Source organism: Neophocaena asiaeorientalis, unplaced genomic scaffold (assembly GCF_003031525.2).
Source record: "Neophocaena asiaeorientalis asiaeorientalis breed wild unplaced genomic scaffold, Neophocaena_asiaeorientalis_V1.1 scaffold554, whole genome shotgun sequence".
In the NCBI taxonomy this organism is placed as follows: Eukaryota; Metazoa; Chordata; class Mammalia; order Artiodactyla; family Phocoenidae; genus Neophocaena; species Neophocaena asiaeorientalis.
Window position 1 is genome coordinate 73,315 of NW_020174789.1, and position 27,698 is coordinate 101,012.

The 27,698-nt window shown below is 40.0% G+C and overlaps 1 pseudogene; it reads left to right on the plus strand.

Moving 5' to 3' along the window:
* Positions 1-5,720: 5,720 nt before the first annotated feature.
* The window catches only part of LOC112409847 (cytochrome P450 2C18-like), a 40,699-nt pseudogene continuing 18,721 nt past the window's right edge, over positions 5,721-27,698 (plus strand).

A 27,698-nucleotide genomic window follows, 5' to 3' on the forward strand; every position in this document is an offset into this window, starting at 1 on the left:
AAGCCAGACTGGGAAGTGGCGGGAAGGGAGTGAAGACACAAGGACTGGCCCTGAGGCGTCTCACCATCACTCTGCCCCTCCTTGTCACCGTCTGCTCTGCAGAGAGGGCTGTGCCTCCTGGGATGGGCGCCTGCAGTGCTGCTTGTCAGAGAAGAAAAAAGGCAACCTTCTTTCAGGTAATCCTGGCTGCACGACCACAGGAAGCAAAAGGGAGCATGTGCAGAGGGGGATCTGCTTGCCCACAGTGTATTTTCAGCCAGCTTGGAAATACTTAAACCCTTTGTCAGGGAGATACGAAGCAGAGTTTTGAGTTACACGCTGTTATAATCATCTAAAGGGCAATGTTTGTTTGTTTTAACCAGCAAATTGCATGTTATCCTACTTCAGAAAAATTTTGTCAGAAGCCAGCTTGTAGACAAAGAAAAAATGCTATAGTGACCGTTTAACGATAATGCCAGCGATCATGTGTGTATAGTGCTACCACGTGCCAGGCCCTGTTCCAAGACCTTTACCTACACTAAATCTTTCAATATAAATCGTTACAAGGCCATCTGTTAGGGACACCTCCCTGTCAGAGTTCAAGTGACCAATCCAGTATGCTTTTTTTTCCCTTAAAAAATTAAAGCTTATCAAATAACAGCAGAACTATTCTCTAACAGCTGCTTTTATTCTTATGTATTTTAGGGAAAGATCATATAGGTTGGTGCCATCTTTTGCCAGATTTCTACTGTTATCACTTGCTTCCTGGGTTTTTTTCTACTTTTTTTTCTCTGTGAATCTGTCCTCAGCTCTTCTTGCTTTAAAATAAATTGCCTTGGAGCTTGCATAACCTGTTAACTCTGTGTTTAGGCCTCCAGCTCAGCCACTGAATGGCTCCACTGATCAGTGTGGCTTCTGACGTGTCCCTGAGCCCTTTCATCTTTCACTTGACAATGAATGGAAAAAGTTTTCTTGGTGGCTCCAGTCTTTCTCTCCAAAGAATATAAAAATTCCGCTGCAGACTTAGAATTACAGTGTTTCAGTTGAGAAGGAACTTTATTTAGGGATTAGCTAACTCAAAGATTTCCTGTTATTGATAGTAGTGGCTTAGTAAATACAAACTTGTTTTTGATTGGTTATAACCATCTCATTCCATAAACAAACTCTTATTTGCCACAAGTAAGTGCCATGAAATTGAAAGAGGATCTCTCAACGTGCAAGCTGGCGGACAATCTCAGAATTTAGCCCTGAAATTTGTACTAAAAATGGTTATACGTGGCAATATACGAAAAGACCACAAGGTGGCATAATTTCCCCAATTAAAACTGACCTTCCCGGTTCTATTTCAGTCTTTCTATTTTACAAGGTTAAGATTTCCATTTTACTTATTTTATTTTGCCTGTTGAAAAAGGGAAAGAACAACAATTCACTAACTCCTGTATCTGTAACAGCAAGGGAGATTTCTTAGTTATTTCATTATGTTTTAAAGTAGAATCTTCTTTTTCTAATTCTAAAAGTAACAATTTCAGAAAATTTGGAAAACACAGAAATCATGTTCCTTATCTCTTTCTATGTGCACAATTAAAAGCACACACATATTTACACTCTCAGGATCACACTGTATATAAAACCTAGCAAATCGTTTTTCCTAGTAAGAATATAAGACTTACAATTTATATCTATAATTATTTTCCAAGAATATTATTGAGTACATACTAAATTATTTTACAATATACATGGATCATTATTTTTTTAAAGTAATTGTCTGTTATTGGATAAGTGTTGGATATATAGCACTGTCTCCTATATAGGTCTTTGTAAGTCTCTGATTTGCTTCTTGGGATACATTTCTATAAGTCTGAAGGTGTGAACATTTTCTAGGCTTTTGATAAATATTGTCTAGGAATTATTTGCCCATTTTAACAACATTTACCCATTTATCTAGCACTGTGTGTGTGTTAATTTGTTCAACCAATTTTGTTAAATCTGGAGTTGTAAATATATGTAAGGCTTTTAATGCATATTGTCTAGGGATGATTTGTGTATATATCTATACCTCCACAAAATTAGAACAGCACTTACCTACTTGAACCAAGTAGTATGCTTATGTATTCATTTATTCATTCATTCATTTTTTAATTTTTTCAGTTCATTTGTGTGTGGTTGTGTGTGTGCGTTTTCTTGTCATGTCAATATGTTTCTTACTGAAAGTGATAGTAAAAAAAAAAAGTGTTCAAAACCCTGATCATATGGTTAATGAGTACCAAAATTCCTACCAGAGTTCTGTTACATATTATTCCTCTGTTCAGGGACCCTAGAGAACAAGAAGTCTCCTGGCTTCATCTTACTGATAATGAAACTAAGGCTAGAGAAGAAAGCAATCTTCCCAAAGATGACAGGGCAGAAGCCAGACTCAGAACCAGGATCTCTTGGCTTCCTGTACTGAATCCTTTCCATTCTACCATCCTACATAAATGAGCCAGGCCTCTACCAAGGGGTGTCTCTGATTAGGTTAGTGATCAAGGCAGGAACTAGGAGAGTAAAGAAAATGAATGAAGACAATTGGAAATATTGGGGCCTCATATAAAGTGGTGAGGACATACCCCTCCTAAAATTATTGATGTTAAAAATCTAAAAACAAGATTTCTGTGGCTAGTAAGGCATTTATAACATTGGTCTAAGGCCTTTTTATGGAATAACCAAGCAATTCCCCACAAGGGCTGAAATTCTATGACATTTATTGAATGTCCACGTTCACTGCAGCATTATTTACAATAGCCAAGATATGGAAACAACCTAAATGTCCACTGAAGGATGAATGGATAAAGAAAATGTGGTCAATGTATGCAAGAGATTACTATTTGGCCATAAAAAAAGAATGAAATCTTGCCATTTGCAACAACATGGATGGACCCTGAGGGTATTATGCTAAGAGAAATAAGTCAGAGAAAGACAAGTGCCATATAATCTCATTTATATGTGGAATCTAAAAAAGAAAACAACAAAAGAAAACCCAAACAACTAAACTCCTGGATACAGAGAACAGTTTGGTGCTTACCAGAGGTGGGGGCTCAGGTAGGGCAAAATGTGTGAAGTGGTCAAAGGGTACAAACCTTAAGTTATAAAATAAAAAAGTCATGGGGGTGTACTGTACAGCATGGTGACTATACATGCTGCGGAGAAACTAAGCCTGTGCTCTACTGCTACTGAAGCCTGCGCGCCTAGAGCCCGTGTTCCACAAGAGAAGCCACCACACTCAGAAGCCCACGCACCGCAACGACGAGTAGCCCCCGCTCGCCGCAGCTAGAGAAAGCCCACACGCAGCAACGAAGACCCAATGCAGCCAAAAATAAATAAAAATATTTTAAAAAATAATAATAATACTGTATTGCATGTCTGAAAGCTGCTAAGAGAGTAAGTCTTTAAGTTTTCATTATGGGAAAAAAAATTCTGTAACTATGTATGGGGACGGATGTTAACTAGACTTATTGTGGTGATCATTTTGCAATATATACAAATACCAAATCATGTTGTACACCGAAAACTAATATAATGTTGTATGTCAACATACCTAAAAAATACAATATAGAAACATAATTTCTTTTTTATTGAGGTGAAATTTAGCAACAGGGAATTGTACGTATCTTAACTGTACAATTTCATGAGTTTTGATCAATGCTAACACCCATGTAACAACCGTCCGATCAAAATATAGAACATTATCATTACCCCTGTAAGTCCCTTATGTCCGATCCAGTCCATCAATGTCCATAATTGTCCTAAAACAATACTTTTCTATTTCTATAGATTAATTTTTCCCTTCCTTGGGAGTCATATACCTGTGTGTAATAACATAGTTTGCCAGTTTCATGGCAGCAAGGGGCAGTACCTGCACCCTGGAGCCTGCTGAAATTATTCAAACAGCTAATCTTAAGCTCACTAATCATACCTACCGTGTCTCGCTCATTCCTTCCCACTAAAACCAGGATAAAGGCTTTCGCCCATGCTTTCCCTTCACCCCCCTTCTGCCTCCTGACCAACCAGGGAGCGTCCACATGTGGCCCCGCCTGGTGTGCTGTGCCTCCTGTATCTAGCGAGCTGTGGGCAACAATTTCTTCCTTCATGACAGCCATTTCTGTGTCTGCGTGTCTTACCATACCTGATTAAAACAAATCCCAGGTACGCTTTTTTTTGTTTGTTTTTTTTTTAGCGGTACACGGGCCTCTCACTGCTGTGACCTCTCCCGTTGCGGAGCACAGGCTCTGGACACACAGGCTCAGCGGCCATGGCTCACGGGCCCAGCCGCTCCGCAGCACGTGGGATCTTCCCTGACCGGGGCACGAACCCGCGTCCCCTGCATCGGCAGGCGGACTCTCAATCACTGCGCCACCACGGAAGACCCCCAGGTACGTTTTATTTTTTTATTTTTATTTTAATTTTTTTAGTGAAACAAGTAAAGTGTTTATTAGGAGGGAAAAATCAGGTACACTTTAATGTAAGTTTTTACAAATAAATTCAGGTTTTCTACATATAAATTCATACCATTTGTGAAGAAGGAAAATTTTACTTCTTCTTTTTCAATGTTCTTTTCTTTTTTTTGCCATACTTCACTTACTAAATCCACTATCTAACGTTGAGTAGAGGTGATGAGTGCTTGCCTTGTTCTCCATAGTGTGGGGAAATGTTTCCATGTTTCACTGATAAAGATGGTGCTAACTCAAGACTCCTTACAGATGTACTTTATCAATGGAAGCCATACTTCACTAACGTTGAGTAGAGGTGATGAGTGCTTGCCTTGTTCTCCATAGTGTGGGGAAATGTTTCCATGTTTCACTGATAAAGATGGTGCTAACTCAAGACTCCTTACAGATGTACTTTATCAATGGAGGAACTTTCCCTCTATTCCAATTTTGCTGGGGGGTTTTTCCATAATGATGGTAATGATTTTCTTCCAAATTTCCCCAAATCTATTGAGGTGAATTTTTGTTTTATCTTTTTTACTTAGTTAACAAGAGTGGACTTAAATTTTGTGTTTTATTTTAAGGGTTATATTGCATTCCTGTTGATAAATGCCTCTTGGTCATGACATTATGCTGTCGCTGGATCAATCTATTTTGTTAAGACAATGTGAGCGTGATCACAACCATATTGGTGTGTAATTCTATTTCTCAGTGATGTCTTTCCCAGGTTTGGTGTCAGGGTAATAACTGGTTTCTACAAAACATCAGTAAGTGTTCTTCCTTCGTCTACTTTCTGAAAAGGTTGGTATAAGTTTGATGCTCGTTCTTCCTTCAATTTGATAGAATTCATGAAGAAAGCCACTTGAACTCAAAGCTGACTTTGTGGGGTTAGTTTTGATTATAAAATCAATTTCTTTGACCAACACGACTTCTTAGATTTTCTATTTGATCCTGTGTCGTTTGTGTGAATTCTGATACTTAGTGCATCTTGGGGCCTGTCCTCAGATGAAAAGCCGCACTCTTAAGAGATCTCACTCCTTGCAGTTCCTTGTTCTCAAGTAATCCCTTCTAGGATCTATTTGATCTGGGTGGCCCTCCAAACGTGTTCTGTGAACTGTTTTCTTATGAAAAACTTGCCCAGACTGAATCATTGTTATCTGTGAGAAGGTGAGATAGATTAGCTAGCCCACTTTCATGAGAAGGTGAAACTCTCCCATCATACCACTGAACAGAAATGAAAGGGCCCCTCTTGCTCAACAGCACCCCCACTGCTGCTTCAGGATGAGTAATGGGAACAGGTCTGGGCAACACGTTTATCCTGATTCAAAGAATCTACTCATATTGGAAGCTCCCGAGGATCACCGTAGGCAGTTCCTAATGTTGGACCCAGGTACAGATGGGGAACCTAAGACTTGGTCGTGGGCAGGGGGCATGCGACTTCTCCAGCCTCATGACGGCTGACACCAAGGATCTGTGTCCCCTTAAGACTATGACAGCTGCTCTGCCCTGAGTGTCTGTGGCTCTGGACCAGACTCAGGGCTGTTGATTGTAGCATGGGACTGGCCTGGGCCTGAGACTCAAGACACTTTGCCCAAATATCTGAGACTTCAGTTGTGTGCTCTGCTTCCACACCCATCCACGTGCCAGCCCTAGGGATACACCTGACTCTGTGTCAGCCCTGCTACTGGGCAGAGCTGCCTCCATACCACGTCCTCCAGTACCAAGGCCCCCACCCAAGCTCTTGGGACAAGATCCCACTGAGGACATCAGCACGTGAAGCCTAAAGACACCGTTTTGAAGAGGGAATTATACTGGGATAGGTCCATCTTTCCAGTGAAGAGTTTGAGGGTCCCCAGTGGCCACCAGGTCTCCTGGTGAGTTGGGGCAGAGGCAGGAAGTGATAGCCTGAGGCTACCTCCCTCTTCATGGAACATCTACAATTAGTGCAGTCCCTTCCAGAGCTCCCCACAACCAGAGGGCACTCGACATAGATGGGTCCAGTCCTGCTGGGCTCCCACTCCACAGACTGCCCCCTCCACTCAGTCACCACACACTAGTCATTTAAAAATTCAACCATAATTTACTGAAACCAAGAAGCAATTTTCAGCTCTTTCTTGTAACACTGGTAGGTAGAAACATTAACAGAGAAAAGTATTTTTTAATTTCAAGTGTCTTTGTGGATTAAACTGCTCACAGATATTGTATTGTTTAAACAAAAATGAACTGACTCATCAAAGAAATATCTACTGCTTGTTATTTCTAGATGTACGATATAATGGGAATGACTTAAACTGAATCGATCCTGATATATTAGTATCAGGATGAAAGAAAGTAAAACCACTTGCCAAAAGTGAGCTTTGTATTCTAAAACTAAATACACGCATAGTTCCAAAATATTTTCAGGAAAATAAGAAACTCAGTGACATAAAAGTCTACCAGTGTATTAGGATTTTTACGACTCGTGTCATGAGGGAGGCCACAGGTAACACACTTCAAATTTCAGAATGGCAGTGTCCAGGGAAAAAAGCCAGGCCATGGTGGACAAAAAGGCAGACAAAAACCCCTTGGTAGGATATGATTCAGAGGGGTGTATGTAGGCTTCCTGGGGTGGTGGTGAATATCCTCTTGCCAGGAGCTCTCCCCTTAGACTCACAGTAAACATGGGTTGGGGAACGGAGCTGCAGGGGGAGGTCAGCCTGGCGTTCAGGGGGAGGGTCTGAGGAAAGGGGAGCAGCACCCATGCACAGAGATTGGGGAGCAAATGGTCCTTGCCAGATGCTCCTTTGGGATCACCAGATGTCCAAGGAACCACTTCTAGGAGCTCAAGTTTAATCACAGGGTTTTTCTTTGTCTCAGGTTTGCAGTCTCTTCTCTGCAGGTGATGAAGTTTCATTCAGTTCCCTCCAAAACTCTCCTGAGGTTTTAGTTCCACAGACAGGCTGCCTCTGTGAAGAAGAAACGATTCTTGCCAGCTTTTTTTTTTTGAGATCTTTGAATTGTTTCCTGTAAGTCTTGAGCTCATCATTTTCATGCATCATTAGGTCATTTGCTTCAGAACTTCCCATTTCTTGCTGCCAAGTCGCGATCTGCCATGACAGGTCATTCTAAGTTGCTCTTCTTCTTGTCTCTGTTAAAGCTCAGTCATTTCATTTCCTCCCTCCTTAGGATGTTGATCTGCCCATTTGATTGAAGATTCTTCAGTCTGGACACCTTCATGAGGATCTGTCAGGTGGGCCTTTTCTTCTCTCTTTTAGCCATGTTGGTGTGGGATAGATTGTTCTTGCTATTTTCAGTGTTTGAATATGCATTTGACTTTGGAGCATCCCGCAGAGACATGACTGCACTCTACACTCAGGCTCACAGTGGAGACCTTGAGCCTTTTTTGCAGTCGCCCATAGTAGTTTTAATTGTGATTTAGCTTTTTCCACTTTTTCTGATAGAATTGGTTTCATCTCCCAGAGGCTAGATCTTTTTTTTTTTTTCCATCAGGAACAGATATCAATGGTTCTTGGTCTGAATAGTGAGGGGGTATTTTCCCCCCATGTTTTATTACAACACATATGGTGTTCCTCATCATAGGGTTGAACAAGTCCAGGTCACCAGACTTTTCTGCATTTGCATCCTCTTCCTTCACAGGATGAAACTTGTCAGGAGCCTTACATTTTGCTACAGCTTGTGCTGAACTGCTGACTGGCAGATTCCTTGTTTCCCTGTAGAGAAAGCCGTTCTTTGACAACCTGAAAAATTCTGCCTAAACTCAAGAGAGCTATGAACACCTGACCCATCCCAGCACACTCCACCGTCTCCCACTGATAGCCAGGGACAGCGAGCCTGGGTGTCTCGGTGTCAGTGCATTCTGCCAGGAAACTCTTCAGCATTTGCCACAACTGCTCCAGGTCCACATTCCTACTAGGATGTGGTTCCTCCACAGTGGCTCCTGAAGCAGAGTCCCCTATACAGCTGCTCCCATGGCCAGCTGGACCACACCACACTGTGGAGATCACCGAGCTGGGTTCTGCCCAGAATCACTCCTGTGACAGGTAACTGGGCAGACCATGCCTGCAGAAGGTTGAGTGAGCAGTACCAAAGCAATGAAAACTCACACACCCTCCACCCTGCCCTTGGCATTTTCTTTTCTCTACTTACACTTCTCCCTCTGTGGCCCCAGCAGGCCCATCCAATCCTCTAGGCATGCTGTACCCTCAGCCTGGAAAGATCTTCCTCCCATTGCCAATGTGGGGTCACACCCCTTCTTTAGCAATTGTGTTCACTTGCTCCTATGTCCTCAGTGCTCAGGGCAGGGCCTGACTGGGATTAGGGGCCCAGTACTCCATGCATTTTTGTGAGAGGAATACACGAATGAGCATTTGAATGAATGAAGGAAGGAGAAAGCCATCCTTTGCCATCACTGGAGATTCATACATCATGTTCTGCTGACCCATCAGGCAGTTAAAACTCTGGTCGATGTAGAAAGAAGGAGTGATACAATTAAAAATGTCAAACAAATGTTAATAACAGTTGACCATGTAATGTTAATGAAAATTCACCATTTTGAACTATAAAAGACTATAGTCCAAAAGGACTATAGTCCTATAAAGGACTATAAAAGATCCTCAGCTTAAAAAAAATTAAATAGTGTAATGGATTTCCTGTAATCCAATTTCAGGATAATTAAAAACAAAGTGTGAAGTAAATAAAACAACTGCTTGGAGATTTCAGAACTCTCCTAAGTAATCTTTGGATCAGGGACTTCCCTGATCCAGTGGTTAAAACTCTGCGCTTCCACTGCCGTGGACCTGGGTTCAATCCCTGGTTGGGGAACTAAGGTCCCACAAGCCACATGGCCAAAAAAACAATCTTTGGATCAAAGAAGGCACCAAAAACAATATTCCACAATACTTTTAAAATCCTAACAACAGATATACCAACAATATGTAGAATAGAGATAATATTATTCAATGAAGAAAATTCATACCATATAATACTTCTGAACACTTAGGACAAACATGTGAAAATGAATCAAACAATGAATAATGTAGCTTAAAAAGCTAGAAATTGAAAAGGAAATACAAAGAAGGCAGAGCAACAAAAATAAGAAGCTTTAGCATAAAGTATTTTAGAGCTCTGAAAATCGGAACACTTGATAGGAAAATATAAGAACTGCTTATAGGGTGGCTATTTTTCTTTTCCCTGAGGATGTCCAGTACACTCTGTGGACTCCGTAGAAGCTTCCCTCAAGTACAGCTTAAAACTCCACTGGAAAAGTACATACTCCTGTACTAGTGAATATAACAAAAGAGAAACAGATTCACAAACATAGAGAACAAACTAGTGGTTACCAGTGGAGAGGGAAGGGGGAAGGAGTAAGGTAATATAAAGGTACAGGATTCAGAGGTACAAACTATTATGTATAAAATAAGCTACAAGGATATATTGTACAACACAGGGAATACAGCCAATATTTTATAATAACTATAAATGGAGTATAACCTTTAAAAGTTGTGAATCACTGTATCTTATACTTGTACTTAACATATAATATTGTACATCAACTATACTTCAATAAAAAACTACATATGATGATATCTTTATAGAATATGTCTTTGTATAAGCATTACTATTAGTGATCTAGTAATGTATATAATTCCAGTGACATTTAGATCCTCATGACCACTAAGTGCTGTTTCCTGTTCAGGTCTGCATGTTGCATTGGTTCTGGGCCATGAGTCTGTTCAGTGAAGTCCCTGTCTTCCATCTTCCACTGAATCCACACCTTTTGTCTTGTCAAAATCTCCCTTCCTTGCTGTGCATACTTCATTCCATTATTTCTGACAATGACAGAACAAAGAAAGCGACCAAAGCAGATTTATCTGGAGGTGACTGGGAGGTGGGAGAAGTCATGGTTTCTCAAGCTCTGCCCCCTGAGATTAGCCCTTCCCTTAGTTACCTGAGCCAGTTTCACCTCTGCAGTGATGGAAGGGGAGAATCCCTATCTTTTACGTCTTGAGAACCCACGACGCTTTTATCCTTGCAGTCAAGTAACGGACATTTATTTAGTGTGAAACTTGTTATTCTGTAGACATTCACAGGGTGTATGTTCAGAGAAACTAATGTTTGGGGGGTTTGGTTTTGTTTTCCTAAAATTGTTCTTGAGGCAGCTGTGGTGTAAGCCACAGTGTACCACAATGGGCATTAGAGGATATTATTTCAAATCCCAGTTTTGTCATTTATTAGCTGTGTGACACTGGCCGGACCTCCTGTTCTCTGAATTTCCCTTTCCCCATCTGAAAAATAAAAATTAAAGTGTTTTTTCTGAGGGGAGGGGGAGAGTTTAATGGTAAAATGTGTATAAATTTACTTAGCTATTTCCTTGATACATGTTTGGACCTTCAAAATGTATGAGTTATGTTAGCTGGTTTATGTTTGGGAAGCTATAATGTTAGTATGGTACTCTTAAAATATCTCAAAAGGCTTTCATTTTCAAGGACAAAGTATATTAGTGTTTGATAAAGCATTAAAGGATATACTTTTTTTTTTTTTTTTAACATACAAGGACTGCCCTCAAAGTCATAAATTCTTAACTGGTTACTAATCTGAGAATCCAGAATGTTGAGCAACTTTTTGATCATATCATTTACTTCACTGGTTGTCAACCACCTGGAGTGTTTAAAAAAAATTACCAGTACCTGGGCTCCACCCCAGACCTCTTAAACTGGAATGCCCAGGTGGAGCATTGAAAAAAAGGGCAAGAGCAAAGAACACCATATTTTAATTATCACAAGGCTAAAGTTCCTTCAAAAGAGAAATTAAAGTAGACCTAGCTGATTGTTCAATTTATGAGTCAGAGGCACAAGCTGAATTAGCAGGGACTGTTATAAAAGCTTTAGATTTCAGGTTCACAGCTGTCTGAGTAAGAAGAGAAGGTTCCAGTGGATCCGGCTGTGGTCCTGGTGCTCTGTCTCTCTCTCCTGTCTGCTTCTCCTCACTCTGGAAACAGAGCTCTGGGAAAGGGCAGCTCCTGACTGGCCCCACTCCTCTCCCAATTCTTGGAAATATCCTACAGTTAGATGTTAAGGACATCGGCAAATCCTTAACCAATGTAAGTAGGTTTTATGTTCCTCTAGTGGCTTGCAAAGGGAAAGTAAATGAACATCTACTTTTTTTTTTTTTTGGCGAACCACTGCGCCACCAGGGAAGCCCATGAACATCTACTTTTAAATAAAATATCTTCATTAAAATATATTAAAATACATTACAATATATTAAGATAAAATTATTAAAAGATATTATTTAAGGCAAACACTCCCTTGGAGTATTACTTTTGCTCTGTCATTGTCAATAATAGTGGAATGCATTTTGTGAGTAGAGAAACATTTAGGTCTTTGTATGGTTGAATCAAAATAATAACGTGACAAAAGACTGAAGTGTTTCTTCCCTTTGTTTCACCACCATTTGCTATGATTTTTGGCTGAAGGTAAATGGTAAGGGAAATGTTTTGTGATTAGAGATTTCATTCAAGAAGTCATCTATTATATAAACTGTGTTTTGTTCAGAATAGCTATGAAAATTGAACTTCTGTGAAGAAGCAAATTATGCCTGATGTTAAGGAAATAGCTTGGGAGCAGGACAAGTATGAGTGAATGAAAGAAAAAAGTAATTAGTCAGAGCCAGCTGGGTAGTAATAAAATCCTTTTGGATTCTGCACAAAGCTGCTGTCTGTGGCCAAGAATGATGCAGGATGGAAGAAACTGTTCTTCCATGAGCTGCTGCATGTCCTGGCACTGCCTTTGTGATGCTTGCTCTCTTTCTGTTAGTAATACTAGCGGATCTTAAACTGGGCTGGGCATTTGAATCATCTAGGGTGGTTTTAAAAAATATAGATTTCTAGTATTTATCACTACTGAGTCAGAATTCCCATGGGATGAGCTTTACAGGTGATTCTGAAGCAGTCAACTGGATATTGGTTCCAAGGTAGGCATTGGGGACTGATAAGTTTCTTAGGCATCAGAGGTCAACTAAACTGTGTTGAAATTTGGGTCTTCTCCTTAATAAACATTCTCCAAAGACACACAGATGGCCAGTAGGCACATGAAAAGATGCTCAACATCACCAATTATTAGAGAAGTGCAAATAAAAACTACAATGAGATACCACCTCACATCGGTCAGAACAGCCATCATTAAAAAGTCTACAAATAACAAATGCTGGAGAGGGTGTGGAGAAGAAAGAACCCTCTTACACTGTTGGTAGGAATGTAAGTTGGTGCAGCTACTAAGGAAAACAGTATGGAGGTTCCTCAGAAAACTAAAAATAGAATTACCATATGATCCAGCAATCCCATTCCTGGGCATATACCCAGACAAAACTATAGTTCAAAAAGATACATGCACCCCTATGTTCACGGCAGCACTATTCACAATAGCCAAAACATGGAAACAACCTAAATGTCCATCAACAGATGAATGGATAAAGATGTGGTACATATATACAATGGAATACTACTCAGCCATAAAAGAGAACAAAATAATGCCATCTGCAGCAACATGGATGCAACTAGAGATGATCATACTAAGTGAAGTAAGTCAGAAAGAGAAAGACAAAACACCATATGTTATCACTTATTTGTGGAATCTAAAATATGGCACAAATGAACCTATCTAGAAAACGGAAACAGACTCACAGACACAGAGATCAGCCTTGTGGTTGCCAAGGGGGAGCTGGGGGGAGGGAGAGGGATGGACTGGGAGTTTGGGGTTGGTAGATGCAAACTATTACATTTAGAATGGATATATAAAAAGGTCCTACCATATAGCACAGGGAACTATATCCAATCTCCTGGGATAAACCATAATGGAAAAGAATATTAAAAAAAAGTATATATGTGTAAAACTGAGTCACTGTGCTGTACAGCAGAGATTGGCACACCATTATAGTTGAAGTAAATCAACTATACTTCAATAAAAAAAATTGGGGGCTTCTATTTATTAACTGTGAGACACTGGAAGTAAACAGGAAAGCCTTTGAACCTTAATCTCTTTATCTATAAAACAGGGTAAATAAATCTAGCTCAAAGTTTTGATATGATGATTAGTAATAATCTGAGTACCAAATACCCAGCCCATGGCCCGGCACCTCAGAAGTGATATAATAATCACCATCATATTTAGTCTTTTAAAACATTTTTATTGAAGTATAGTTGATCTACAATATTGTGTTGGTTTCAGGTGTACAGCATAGTGATTCAGTTTGTTTGTTTTTGCAGATTATATTCCATTACATGTTACCACAAGATACTTTTTAAATGATAATAATGTGGAGCTTTATTATTTAAAGAAAAACATCTGGACACACACACATACTCCTGAAGGCTTTCAGGGGGTTGGGAGTGAGGTTTAGAACATAAACATTTTACTAAAAGTCTCCAGGTGGTTCTTGATATGAATTACATTATAAATTTGAAGATCAATTATATATTGTAGATACTAAAATTTTTAAAGTCATGACATTTATGAAGGACTACTGGCAGGAACAATATGGATACGTCCATTACCTTTAGCTAACGGTACCCATTTACTAAGAAACAATAGGCTCAGCAACTCATCTCAAACATAAAAAACCAGTTTCGGTCTGATATGACGGTACTACTTTGAATCTGTTAGTAGTACCATCTTCATAGAATACAGGCTTCCAAGATGTTTGTTAGCACACTTTAAAATTACTCTGCCATCATTAGACATCAATTTTGAAATCATAGCAATCCGTGACTTACTTATTTCAGGTAGGTCAGATGATGACCATTCTATTCTAGCTTTTTGAATTTGTAAGGGGGAAAACACCTCATCACGCACCTTTCCCCAGCACATCAAATTTCAAATTGAAAATGTGACCTGCTACAGTAGTGCGCTTGCTAGTACTACACACCTTGTACAAAGAAAAACAGAGGCAAGATAGGTATGGAAAGAGAAAAACTTCTTTTGTTGGCCCTCAAACTGAGTGAAGTTTTGAAATGTAGCGATGATCTCTGACATTTATAATGGATACCTGTATGTTCATTCTTACTGTGTAAATAAAATTGCTGCTATGAAGTGACATTAAAGTTTGTCAATAAATGAATTCTTCCTAACTTTACTCCCAGACGAAGGTTTGGATAAACTATGGCTTTCTAACATTTAAATCTACTTTGGAACATAGCAATACAGCTTACACTGTACGAAAGTTTTATGGCTTTTTTTCCCTATTAGATTTTTCCTAATTGACTCGAGCATTATTACATCTCCATTTTTGCATATGAAGATAGTGACTTGCTCCAAGTAATCCCCAGGTAGTAAATGGCTAGAATTTGAACTCTAAAGCCATGCTTTGCTGCCTGTAAGATTTTCTAGAACAAATCTGATTGTAAACCATTTTGTGTTCGTGTTTCACTTGATCCTCAGGGGAAACAGGGGTGCTATTACCTTGATTTTTCAGATTTTAGAAACATTTCTGGAGGATCAAATTGTCTAGTGAATGTAGAGCTTAATTTAACTAAGTCTTGATTCCAAATACTTTAAATTTGACCTGGAATTTCTTTATCCATTTTATCTTTTGATATACTCATATGATTATCCTCTATTTTATCTTGTTGGTTACTTAACTTTTCAGTTCATCTCAAGTTGCAATCTGCCTGGGGGCAGAATTTGAAACTTTGAAAACTAAAAGCCTATAAATTTTTAAAACATTGATACCTTTTTTACTAAGTAAAAAAAACCAAATAAACAAGGCTGTGAGTAAAGTTAATTCTATGGAACACAGGCAAGGGACTGGAAAACTGAATTAGAAACTTCCTGAAAAGTCAAGTACTGATTTTTGTTCTTTTTTTTCCAAAGGAAACTTTCTACCGTAATTTCTAATGTCAAATATGGCTTCCTCTAACTTTTCTCCTTTTTAAAGGAGAACTGTACTAGCTTCCTTAACAACAAAAAAATCCAGTGAGATATTCACCTGATATAAAAGTACCCACAATTTCTTTTTTTTTTTTTTGGCCACGCTGCTTGGCATGTGGGATCTTAGTTCCCCAACCAGGGATGGAACCCGTGTCCCCTGCAGGGTAAGCACGGAGCCTTAACCACTGGACCGCCAGGGAAGTCCCCCCCTTACAATTTCTTATACTACCTTTTCTTCATTGTTCTTCCTTGCCTTCAAAAGAACAAGAAGGACAGGATAGGAAAGATAGCACTTAGTTTTTCATGGAGAATAATTATGAAAAATCATGCCTTTCTGTGGTAGCCCTTAATGTTTAAGGACCAGGAAATGAAATATCCCATTATTACACAAACAGAACCAACTTATATAAATAATGAAATCACTCACGCTGTGAGGGCTGGAGTATACTCCATTCTCTGTTGTTTGATTTGCATAAGCGAAGATTATACGTTCGTATGTCTTGAGAATGAATGATGGATAAATTTGAACCACCAGAAGGATTTTTCATCATAGCTGAAGCCATTTTATAATGTAGAAATTCCTTTTTCCTATTTTAAGTAACGAAAGTCCATTCTTGAGAATATGTTGTCCAACAACTAAAACACTCTCAGGATCCGTTACTTGCTTGTGATTTATACTGACTCCGCCTTCCGTTATCATCCGATACCCTCTAGGACCGTATGAAACGGCGTTTGCTTTGCAGCATGTATTATCCAGGACGCTTGTTCCAGGGTTCACCTGGTATAAAAACTCTGCCAAACTCACACCACCTGGGTCTTCAGCCAAGTGTGCACGCTGGGCCGGTTCAGCAGCGTGGCCGCGCGGAAGTGGCCGCCCGCTGCCGCTAAGAAGTCCACCAGGTGCTGCTTCTGATACCACGCCGAGCTGTCCAGCACCGCGCAGCTGTCCCGCGTCAGCCAGTTAGTGAGCAGCTGCTGGTGATCAGCAGCCTAGAGCGCCCGGCGCAGGGCGCGCACGTTGTTTTGCACGCGCTTTGAGTCCAGGGCCTTGTGCGCCCAGGTACCGCCGCTCCGGTCTCCCAGGCGCGCGGTGGCACCTCCCACCGACGCGCTCGCTTTGTGGCCTTATCAGTGGAAGTGAAACAGGCCCAACAGTGCCAGCAGATGCCCCAAAGGAAGCGAGTCATGGGGTCGAAGGTGCAGTAGATGGTCAGGGGAAAGTTGCCCGCCATACCACCGTCCAAGAGCTCTGGGAGCCCTGTCTTCGTGCCCCTCTCTGGGAAGAACTCCTTGAACAGACCCGGAGACTTCGGCACCTCCAGCAACCCCCGAGCGCCCGAGTTGGCCTCACGCAGTACCAGGGGAAGACTCTTGACCCGCCTGTGGTACCAAACCACCACCTCGGGAAGTACACCGCGATTTGGGTGCCGCCATCTTCCTTCCTGGTGACCTAGTACAAGAAAGTGAGTATAATTCCCCGTGCTATACAGTAAATCCTTGTTGCTTATCTAGTTTATGTATATTAGTTTGTATCTGTTAATCCCATACCCCTAATTTGTTCCCCCCACCTTAGTAACCATACATTTGTTTTCTATGTCTGTCTTTTCCTCTTTTGTATATAAATTCATTATTATTATTATTATTATTATTATTATTATTATTATTGGTGGTATGCGGGCCTCACACTGTTGTAAGGCGGGCGCTCAACCACTGCGCCACCAGGGAGACCCTGTATTATTTTTTAGAGTTGACATATAAGTGATATGATGTAGTATTTTTCTTTATCTGACTTATTTCACTAAGCGTATTATCCTCTAGGCCCATCCAGGTTGCTACAAATGGCAACATTTCCCTTTTTAAAAAAATATATTTACTTTTTTATTGGTCTTTTTTTTAATGGCTGAGTAATATTGCATGGTATAAATACACCACATCTTTTTAAGCCAGTTGTCTGTTGATGGGCACTTGGGTTGCTTCCATGACTTGGCTATTGTAAATAGTGCTGCTGTGAACACTGGGGTGCATTATCTTTTTGAGTTAGAGTTTTTGTTTTTTTCTGGGTAAATACCCAGGAATGGAATTGCTGGATCATATAGTAACTCTATTTTTAGTTTTCAAAGGAGTCGCTACTGTTCTCCATAGTGGCTGCACCAATTTACATTCCTGCAGCCAGTGTAGGAGGGTTCCCTTTTCTGCACGCCCTCTTCGGCATTTATTATTTGTAGACTTTTTTTGATAACCGTTTTGACTGGTGTGAAGTGGTACCTCATCGTGGTTTTGATTTGCATTTGTCTAATAGGTAGTGATGTTGAGCAGCTTTTTATATGCCTGTTGGCCATCTGTATGTTGTCTTTGGAGAAATGTCTATTTAGGTCTTCTGCTTTATTATGTTGAGATACGTTCCCTCTGCAACCACTTTGGTGAGAGTTTTTTTTTTTTAATCATGAATGGATGTTGAATTATCATCATACATATATAAGATCCAGAAATCTTTGAAGTTATGTGTGGCAGAATAAAAACATCAACAACATAACTTGGCTATTGTAAATAGTGCTGCTGTGAACACTGGGGTGCATTATCTTTTTGAGTTAGAGTTTTTGTTTTTTTCTGGGTAAATACCCAGGAATGGAATTGCTGGATCATATAGTAACTCTATTTTTAGTTTTCAAAGGAGTCGCTACTGTTCTCCATAGTGGCTGCACCAATTTACATTCCTGCAGCCAGTGTAGGAGGGTTCCCTTTTCTGCACGCCCTCTTCGGCATTTATTATTTGTAGACTTTTTTTGATAACCGTTTTGACTGGTGTGAAGTGGTACCTCATCGTGGTTTTGATTTGCATTTGTCTAATAGGTAGTGATGTTGAGCAGCTTTTTATATGCCTGTTGGCCATCTGTATGTTGTCTTTGGAGAAATGTCTATTTAGGTCTTCTGCTTTATTATGTTGAGATACGTTCCCTCTGCAACCACTTTGGTGAGAGTTTTTTTTTTTTAATCATGAATGGATGTTGAATTATCATCATACATATATAAGATCCAGAAATCTTTGAAGTTATGTGTGGCAGAATAAAAACATCAACAACATGATGTTGGTAACAATCTTAATCATGAGCAGAATAGACCAAATTGTGACTTCTTTTGCTAATATACATTTTCCAGCTCTCAAAAAAGTGTATGGCCCTGTGTTCACTAGGTAGTTTGGCTTGAAGCCCACCATAGTGTTGCATGGTTATAAAGCAGTGAAAGAAGCCCTGATTGACCTGTGAGAAGAGTTTTCTGGAAGAGGCGGTCTCCCTGTGTCTCAAAGAGTTAATAAAGGACATGGTAGGAGTGCGTGTGCTCATCTTCTTCGTTGGTAGTGAGGGTGGGGAGGATGGAAAAGAGGAATTTGAAGAGCCCCCCAGCAGAGCTGGGTCCATCTGCCAGGCTGCCAAGTGTCAGCTCACTCCTCCTTCCCTAGGGCCTCCCTCCTAGTTTCTGTTTCTCCTCCTGGTAGGAATCCTCTTTAGCAATGGAAAGAGATGGAGGGAGATCTGGCGCATCTCCCTCATGACACTGTGGAATTCGGGGTGGGGAAGAAGAGCGTTGAGGACCGAGTTCAAGAGGAAACCCACTGCCTTGTGGAGGAGTTGAGAAAAACCAGTGGTGGGTGATGCTGTGCTCTGTCACTCTCACCTTAACAGACTGCTGTCTTCTCCAGTGACATCCTAGGAAACATTTCAGGGACAGCCACATCTTTCTTATGGGTCATGGTTGTCAGCCCTCCTGTGGAGCGGGGAGAGAGAGGAGAGAGCCTAGAGGGCTTTTGTGTATCTGTGCTTGTTGTGTGTGTACACCCACTGTGGTGCATATAGTGTGGATTAAAGGTCATTTAATCCTATCCTGTCCTGAACTTTTTGTTTTCAAATCATTAGGTCATGAAGGTGGAAGGTGTTGAGTCTCGTTTTTTTCTGGCATTAGAGAATAATGTTTTTTCCCATAGTGTAAATGTGGGTTATGTATTCCAGAACATTCATCAGGTGGACATGGTGGGAATGACCTCATCACACCCTTACGGAGCGTGAAACAAATGACATGTGCTTTCACTTAATTGGCCTGTATTTGTATGGTCGCCTCACGCACAGGTCTGCGGGTTTCTTCTGAGACCCATTGCCTACTGTTCTGGCCAGTAATGATAATTGTCTATGGTTTTAATTGCTTAGGTATCCCTTAGTGCAGCCCTCATCAATTGTGATTTCCTTATAAATAACTGTTTTAAAATTAGCAGCTTCAGTTACTTAATGTTTCTCCCTATTTCCAGTGTTGTTTTATATATTTTAAGAAATAGATGCTGTGGCTTAATCCTGAACATTCCACAAATACCAGGTTATAAAATGATTTATTTAAGCAAATTTTAACTATTATTAATAACTCATTACCCTGCCTTCCCTATTAGTTTCTTCTGTTTTCAGCTTTCTTTATACTTCCCTCCCCCATTATTGATATAATAATCATGTTTTCTCTTTTCTCTACTTTATGATACTTTGACATTTTGGGGGACTTGCAGACCCAGGGAGCAACTGCCTCTCCCAAGGTTAGCTGATTCTGAGATAGAGCATCGCATCTTGTGTGTGAGCACTCCTTTGATTTTCAAACCAGCCTATCCAAAGCCGATACCCCCAGGAAACCTCCTTTATGAAACCCTCACACGCCAAGCCAATATTCTCCCTGCCCTAAATCAACCCAGGGCCAGTTACAGGACAACTAGGGACCACCCCTGGGGCCTAGAGCCTTCTGAAATTACCCAGACTATCCAGTCTTAAACTTACTGAGCATACCTCCCCAGCCTTGCTCATTTCTTCCATGAAAACCCCAGTAAAGGCTTTTTGGCCCATGCTCTCCCCTTGTTCCTTCTGCCTCCTGACTGACCTTGGTGCTTCCCCATGTGGCCTTGTGTAGGGTGCCCCCTCCTCTTGGGAAGTATGAGTAATAAACTATCTTATCATCTCCTGATCTGTTGGCCTTACCATCTGAATAAAAGTAAAACCCAAGTAGATTTTAAAACAATTGGATGGTAATTGGTAATTTTTTTACCAATTTTGGTACTTTGGTAATATTTTACCCCTTACTGTCAGCTGTACTGACCTATGAAGTGCTTGTTAAGATGGATCTTATTTTCCGTCTGAATTCCAAATTACCCTACTTTGTAAGTCTCTCTCTCAAGTGAAAGGAAAGATTAAAAATCAGATTTTAGCTGTCACACACACAGAAATCTTAAGGCCTTCTCAAATTATCCCCTACCTTCTAAAGTAAAAGTTTTTCTGCAAGCTTAGTGCCTTGGCATGCTTCGGCTGAAAAGGAGCCTGGCATACAAGCACGTAACTAAATAGGTTCCTATTACTTAATCCCCTATCATTTCATCACAACACTTTGATTCAAGTCACCCTTAATTACATGTATGATGTGATTTGGTTTTTTTGCATAAAAAGTTTATCGATCATCCGATTATAGAATTTCAGGTAAATATTGACCACTAAAAAAGAAAACTACTTTTCCTCTGCTTTAATTTATTTGTCTGTAAAATGATGGACTTCATCTAAATTCAAATTTAAAAATTTGTAACAACATATGGTATTCCGTTGATGGCTATATGTAGCAATATCCCAGAATTCCACAAGAGGGCGTGTTCTGTCCAAATAAATTAAATGTGAGGCCTGATGGGTGATGAGGGACACTATTTCTTAGAGCAGGATGTTCCTCCCCACACCTCCTCTCCATACTGCAATAAAGAAACAACAGGACTCCACTTCTCAATTTAATCTTTCTTGTTTGCCCTGTGAATTGTTTGAAATGCAGAATTCTTACCTATTTTTATTTTAGGCAGACAAATCTATCTTACAATTCATGTTCATTTGTGTTAGTTTTCTTCTCGTACAGCATGAACAGCTTTTGCTTTTTCTCTTTGTACCATCAAACACCTGACTTTTTCCATAATCTTTCTCTCTTTAATCTTTTCCTTTCCTGATTCTACAAGTTGTTCCTTCAACTATTCACTATATATAAAACGTTTCCAGGTTCCTAACTATTGCTTCCTTCCTATGTCAGTGCTTAATTGTCTATAGGTTTACCAGACAGACGTGATTTTGCACTGATAGATAACCTGAATAATTGTCTTTAAAAAACTGACCCTTAAAATTTTTTCTGTTCTTTCGCTCTTCAAAATAACCAGCACCTTGACTCAAGGCAGTGATGTAAATGGAGTATTTGGAGAACTATTATTAAACAAACTAGGATGGAATGGTCAATTCATGTTTGTTTTTTTTTAACATCTTTATTGGAGTATAATTGCTTTACAATGGTGTGTTAGTTTCTGCTTTATAACAAAGTGAATCAGTTATACATATACATGTGTCTCCATATCTCTTCCCTCTTGCATCTCCCTCCCTCTAACCCTCCCTATCCCACCCCTCTAGGTGATCACAAAGCACCCAGCTGATCTCCCTTTGCTATGCGGCTGCTTCCCACTAGCTATCTATTTTACATTTGATAGTGGATATATGTCCATGTCACTCTCTCACTTTGTCCCAGCTTACCCTTCCCCCTCCCTGTATCCTCAAGTCCATTCTCTAGTAGGTCTGCATCTTTATTCCTGTCTTGTCCCTAGGTTCTTCTGACCATTTTTTTCCTTTTTTTTTTTTAGATTCCATATATATGTGTTAGCATATGGTATTTGTTTTTCTCTTTCTGACTTACTTCACTCTGTATGACAGACTCTAGGTCCATCTACCTCACTACAAGTAACTCAATTTCGTTTCTTTTTATGGCTGAGTAATATTCCATTGTATATATGTGCCACATCTTCTTTATCCATTCATCTGTCAGTGGACACTTAGGTTGCTTCCATGTCCTGGCTATTGTAAATAGAGCTGCAATGAACATTGTGGTACATGACTTTTTTTAAATTTTATTTTATTTTTATTTTTGGCTGCGTTGGATCTTCGTTGCTGCATGTGCGCTTTCTCTAGTTGCGGCGAGCGGGGGCTACTCTTGGTTGCTGTGCGCGGGCTTCTGAGTGCGGTGGCTTCTCTTGTTGCGGAGCACGGACTCTAGGCGCACAGGTTCAGTAGTTGTGACACATGGGAGGACTCGAACCCGTGTCCGGGCTCTAGAGCGCAGGCTCAGTAGTTATAGCACGCGGGCTTAGTTGCTCCACAGCATGTGGGATCTTCCTAGACCAGGACTCGAACCCGTGTCCCCTGCATTGGCATACGGATTCTTAGCTGTTGCACCACCAGGGAAGCCCCACATGACTCTTTTTGAATGATGGTTTTCTCAGGGTATATGCCCAGTAGGGGGATTGCTGGGTCGTATGGTAGTTCTATTTTTAGTTTTTTAAGGAACCTCCATACTGTTCTCCATAGTGGCTGTATCAATTTACATTCCCACCAACAGTGCAAGAGTGTTCCCTTTTCTCCACACCCTCTCCAGCATTTATTGTTTCTAGATTTTTTGATGATGGCCATTCTGACTGGTGTGAGATGATATCTCATTGTAGTTTTGATTTGCATTTCTCTAATGATTAATGATGTTGAATATTCTTTCATGTGTTTGTTGGCAATCTATATATCTTCTTTGGAGAAATGTCTGTTTAGGTCTTCTGCCCATTTTTGGATTGGGTTGTTTGTTTTTTTGATATTGAGCTGCATGAGTTGCTTGTATGTTTTGGAGATGAATCCTTTGTCAGTTGCTTCATTTGCAAATATTTTCTCCCATTCTGAGGGTTGTCTTTTGGTCTTGTTTATGGTTTCCTTTGCTGTGCAAAAGCTTTTAAGTTTCATTAGGTCCCATTTGTTTATTTTTGGTTTTATTTCCATTTCTCTAGGAGGTGGGTCAAAAAGGATCTTGCTGTGATTTATGTCATAGAGTGTTCTGCCTGTTTTCCTCTAAGAGTTTGATAGTGTCTGGCCTTACATTTAGGTCGTTAATCCATTTTGTCAATTCATGTTTAAGGGAACAGTGATGTGTTGATTTTAAGCATGCTTAAATTTTTGCTGATAGGGAAATTTCTAGGTAGATATTGCTTCAGAGGTTCTAAAATTATCTGTTACCCACAACAGAGTTTTATATTTATATCTTAATAGTGTTTTATAAATCTTTTCAATTCTTGAGGGTCACCCTGTGACCCCACTTTCATCCTGGGCTGTGCTCCCTGCAATGTGATCTGCTCCATTATTTTCCAGAATCGTTTTGATTATACAGATCAGAATTTTCTTAACTTGCTAGGAAACTTTAATGAAAACCTCAGGATTTATGTGCTCCCCATGGATCCGGGTGAGGTCAGGATCCTCTCTTCCTGAGAAATCGTTTATGCTCTTTTCTCTCACAAGTCCAAAATTCTATATGGACCAAGCCATGAAGTGAATGTTTGAAAACTGGACATTTTGGATATTACAATGTGGTAACTCTGGGAATCAGATTCTCCCCTCTCTTTGTTTTGTTTTTTTTTTTGCTTGCTCCAGTTTTTTTTGTTTCTTAATTCCCTGACCAGGGATCAGACCCCTGCCCCCTGCAGTAGAAGCATGGAGTCTTAACCACTGGACTGCCAGGGAAGTCCCTATAGTTTTTTGTTTGTTTTTGTTTTTTTTTTTTTTGCCTTCCACAAGCTGTAGCTATTTGTTTATTTAGTGACTTTTCTAAAGTATTTTTGCAAAGTCTCTTTTTTTTTTTTTGCCTTGTGTGGTCACTGGAATCTCTGTTCCTTTAGCTTACGTTCAGCTAGTGTTTGGAGAGAGATGTCCTTTTTTTTAGGAGTGATAGATCTTTCTTTTGCTTTTCTTTTTTTTCATTCTTTTAAATTGAATGAAAGGGTCTTTAAATTCTGTATTGCTTTACAATTTTCAAAAGTTTCACACACATGATTTCGTATAATCCCGTAATAACCCTTTTTCCCTCACTACCCCTATACTGCCCCTCCCTCCTTCCCTCTCCCTTCTGATAACCACTAGTTTGTTCTCTATCTGGAGTCTACGGATATTGATATCTTTGAATGTGAGGAGGCAAAAAGAAAACAATGATGAAGAGAAAGAGATGGGGGGAGAGAGAGAAAGGAAGAGAGGAAGGGGGGAGGGAGGAAATAACTCTTCCAGATTGGCTCTGTGCATGTGTGTAGCTTTCTAAATTTTTCAGTATACAGGGGTGCTTTTGAATGTCCTAATTTCCCAAAGGCACTCCCTCCGCAGCTTTTCTTCCTGGTGTTTGATGCTCTGTTGTACGCCTTAACTGTAATATTTTGCCCCCGGTGGCTGTGGGCTGTTCATTAATCTTGCAAGATTTTTGAGACATCCCTGCTGCATTTCCACTCTAGGTTAGATGAAACAAAAACAAGTGCCTGTGTCAGTCTGTCAGGTGGCCCCAGACAGGTTAGAACACAGAAACACAGTCTCCGTGACTGAGGTCTGCTCTGGTCCCTCTGGAACCAGGAACCAGGCTCCCATACCACAAGCTGCCCTTGTTAAGACCACTGCCAAGCCAAGGATGGAAGTGGGACAAGGGCAAAAAAAAAAAAAAAGGACAAAGAAAAAACAAGCCACAGATCTTTGCTGCCATTTTTTAAGTAGATTCTGACAGTTTCTGCTTGATTTTCTGACATTTTTTGTAGAGGGATAGGCCTTTAGAACTGTCTACTGCATCAGTTTTGCTGATGTTATGCTGTAAGTGAGTGTTTGAACACAGCAGTCCTGCCTTACTGTCATAGAGTGAACATCTGGGAAAGATGGCTGAGCCGTTATTTTACGAAGAAAAGAAATGCCTGAGTATAAAGCTGGAATTCAAGCCTTGTTGGCTCCCTGGCCAGTGGTTTCTCCACTACCCCCCAAAGCCCAGTTTCCATAAACTACTTTGGTGACTGCCCAAGAGGATGGCCATAGCACTCAATGGACATCCAGGTCCTTGCTGAAAGGTTTCCATTACCCACAAGGCTTATCCTCAAATATGTAGTGATTTCTTCATCACGTTACTTAGCAGAAATATCCTAATTTAGGAAGGAAGAGAATATCTCTTTCAAGGAGGGACAATGTTTATGAACAGAGGTGCTGCCAGGGAACACTGACTAGGGCAGGGGTGCTTGTTGCTTCAGTTGGGATCCTAGCTGACAGCGTAATTGGGCTTGGGATGACCACGTGGTTGGTTCTACGGTGTATGAATCATAAACAGACACCACAGTTTTGCCCTGTGCTGAGCTGATATGTCCTGTACTCTGCCTAAATAAAATCACATGACATTAGAAAAGTCACTTACCTGCTCTGGTGCACAGCTCCTTTATCCCTAAAATGCTGAGGTGGGTTTCGTGCCATTTTTGCACCCCTCTGAGTTATAATATAGGGATTCTACTTGTGAGGCTGCTTGATAGTAGTAGAAACAGCAGGGAGTGGGTCTGTGCTCAGTCTCAGGTTACGCAAAATTCCTTCACCTCCGCCCTCATCTACAAAACGTGAATCATAGTAATTCATCTTATTCTGTGTTTCAAGGTTGTAAGGAAGAATTAATTTAAAAAATGAGAGAATTGACATAAATATGCTTTAATGTCGTAAGGCTGATGTATGAGTATAGGAAATTGCTATCAACTTTCATCATCTGGTCAGAGTTTTCTCCCTTAAATACTCTAGCAGCATGAAGAATTATTTTACATGTACACTATAAAACGCTTCTCCTGAAGAAAGAGACCATATTTTATTCACTTCAGTTTTTAGCCAGGGCTTGGCATATGATAGATATGTCTTCAATATGTGTTTTTAGTTTAATAAATATATTTTTAAAATCTTTAAGGTCTGCAATAATTTCCCTGCTCTCATGGACTATCTCCCAGGGAGTCATAACAAAGTACTTAAAATTTTTGCTTATGTAAAAAGCTATGTTTTGGAGAAAGTAAAAGAACACCAAGCATCTCTGGACACTAACAGTCCTCGGGACTTCATTGATTGTTTCCCGATCAAAATGGAACAGGTAAAATATTAATGACAGATTGGTTGTCTGTTTGCCTGACTTTTTTTGTTCATTGACTAGTTCTGTACTTATTAGGGATATTTAAATGGTTACGGACGAAATGCTTGACCAGCACTTTGGGTACTTATGTGTGCATGGATCTGGATTGAGCATCAAAGGAGATTTAAAATTGAATTGTTAAATAACAATACATGGACCCTGTTCGTTAGGTACTAATAGGCTACCTGAGGAGAAGGAGAACATATGTCTCAGGTGAAATGGAAATACAAACAAATGAGAAATACAAAATACTGAGCTATAAAAGGAAGGTGGATGTGATCATTTCACACAGCATGTGGGAGAGTGAGAAGGAAGGGCTTAGCCTGGGTGGGCTTCCTGAATGTCCTGAGGTTTGATGTAGATCTTCAAATATTTGCAATAAGTCATAGGGGAGGGAATTTCAGGTTGGTAGAATGGTGTCATGAGAGGTTCAGAGGTGTGTTGTGGTAAAGAGACTAGATGGATGGAAGAGAGAAGCCTTAAATGAGTGTAACCAAAAATAAATTTGGACAGATGTGGAGTGGGAGGTTGGTGTCTGTCAAGTAACTGTAAACGTGAATGTTGGCAGGAGAAGTTGTGATTTGATCAGGTAGATGTATGAGCCAGAACAAGAGTAGAATGCAAATAATTACTGGGGAAGATTATCCAGCTGCCAGCAGAGTTTCTGAGCACTTTTATGACCTTGAAAAGAAATCCTGTATGCTTTAGGAGTCACCCCCTTTCCTCCCCAACCTCCCCAGCTCTAAACATTTCCAATCTACTTTCCATCCCTATAGATTTGCTATTCTGGACATTTCATATTAATGGAATTATACAATATGTATGATAACATCTTTTGTGTCTAGCTTCTTTCACTTAACAATGTTTTCAAGGTTCATTGATGATGTATCATATATCAGTACTTCACTCCTTTAAATGGTTGAATGATATTTCAGTGTGGATATACCACATTTTATATATCTGTTTGTTGGTTGATGGACATTTTGGTCACGTCGCTTTTTGGTTATTATGAATAATGTTTCTGTGGACATTTGTGTACAGGTTTTTGTGTATACATATGTTTTAATTTCTCTTGGGTATATACCTAGTGGTAGAATTGTTGGGTCTATGATACATTTATATTTAACCTTTGGAGGAAGTGTGGCAGATCAAAGGCTTAATGTAAGAGCTGAAACTATAAAATTCTTAGAAGAAAACTTGTGCATAAAATTCCACCATTTTATATTCTCATCAGCAGTGTATGAAGGTTACAATTTATTCACATCCTTGACAGTACTTCTAATTATCTGTCCTTTTTTTTTTTTTTTTTTTTTTTTTTTTT